Below are 1,880 nucleotides of genomic sequence, written 5' to 3'. Positions count from 1 at the left end.
CGACCTTCTCAGTAAAGCACCTGACTCATTTAAGCCTCAGTTTCCTCACTGTGAAATGTACAGAGAATTATAACTGTATCACAGGATTGCTGAAGGCATTGGAAAAATTACATGGAACTAGCTCAGCACAGCGTTTATACCAAGGGCCTCAATCCATGTGATCTACTATCACAATGATTTTCCATACAGACTTACACATGAAGAATGAAAGTTAGAATGTGAATGGTTGTCAACCTTAGAATATTTGAGAATTTTCTGCTCAACTAGGCCACTCTTGGAGACACATATTTCTCCCTTACCCCAGTTCACCTGGGAGAAATAAAGTTCTGCCTCAGAACAGGCACACATAAGCAGCTTTCTGTGCCTCCACTTAATTTGGGTGGGTGCTGATTAAGAACCTTAGGTGGCATAGGATTTCCTAGATACAGGAAATTGCTCTACTTTCTCTGTGTGATTATCTTGGCCTGAAGGTTTCAGACAACAAAACAATGCTTAGCATCGTTTTATTTTTTGAGAGTAACAATCTTACACTAGTCATTAATAATGCAAGAGTTTAAAATCCTGAAGTAACAAAACAGCTTCAGTAAAAAAGGTAAAATGTTTGGGCTAAAAAGAAGCAGGCTTTCAATCTAATAAGAAGGACTTGATCATAAACAGGTAACAAGATTATGCCTTCTATTTCTAGCAATGATAGGTCTTTAAAGAAGCAGGGGATAACTTTAATGCCAGGGGGTTAAAACCAATGAAAGATGACTGAGTCCTTATCAATGGATGGGGTAATAATTGATATAACCATGTTTGTTTGTTTGTTTGTTTTTTTGGTTTAGCATTTTGTAGGCTGAACACTTGGACAAAATTTGAACAACCAAATCAGTTTGGTAGGCCAGAAATTATAATGTTCCATTTTAGGGAAGGGGCCACTTCCATTGTTAAAATGGCCTTCCATTGTTAGTATGGCCTTACATTGTCAGTAATATCCTTTATTAGAAATGATAAAGCCCAGACTGGGAGAGAATACTGCTTTGAGACCAAGGTCAGAAATTAATCAATGTATAGTCAGAGCTGACTCTATCTTTTTAAATTCACTGACCAGAAGTGAATAAGCCTATTTTTCAATAACATTCTGGAGAAGGGAATGGCAACTCACTCCAGTATTCTTGCCTGGAGAATCCCATGGAAAGAGGAGCCTGCAGGCCACAGTCCAGAGGGTCACAAAGAGCCAAACAGGATTGAGTGATTATCACTTATTGCTTTTTCAATAGCCTTACGGCTATTATTAAAGTAATTCAATTAGAACGACAGGATAAGGAGGATTGAGGTAAAGTCATTCTTCCACTTATTTTTGGTCACTTGTCTAATTCAGACACTATTTGGAACTGGCTATTGGAATCTCGTGGACTTCTCAGGTGGGTTCAGTGGTAAAGAATCTGCTTGCCAATGCAGGAGACCCAGGAGATGTGGGTTTGTTTCCTGGGTCAGGAAGTTTCCCTGGAGGAGGAAATGGCAACTTACTCCAGTTGAAAAATCCCATGGGCAGAGGAACCTGGTGGTTTACAGTTCATGGGGTTGCAAAGAGTCAGACACAACTGAATGACTGAGCATAGCACAAGACATTGGAATCTGTGCATGAGGGAGAAAAAAAGAAAAGGAGGATTAGAATGCTTGGGCATTCTCCAAAAACCGTTGAGTGGCACCATTGGGAAGGCATATTAAAGTCTACTTTTGGCATCCATGTTCTGGTTGAGAAAATTTTAGACATTTGACTAGGAATACACACTGGGCCAGAGCCGAGTTAGAACTTTGAGATTTCAAACTAAAAAACTCACCCAGTCCTTGAATAGATGAAGTTGAATACTGGTAGCCAGATATCTTTTAATAAA

Source organism: Dama dama, chromosome 31, assembly GCF_033118175.1.
Source record: "Dama dama isolate Ldn47 chromosome 31, ASM3311817v1, whole genome shotgun sequence".
Taxonomy (NCBI): Eukaryota; Metazoa; Chordata; class Mammalia; order Artiodactyla; family Cervidae; genus Dama; species Dama dama.
The sequence above is the reverse complement of the archived record's forward strand: the minus strand, read 5'-3'. Positions refer to the sequence as shown.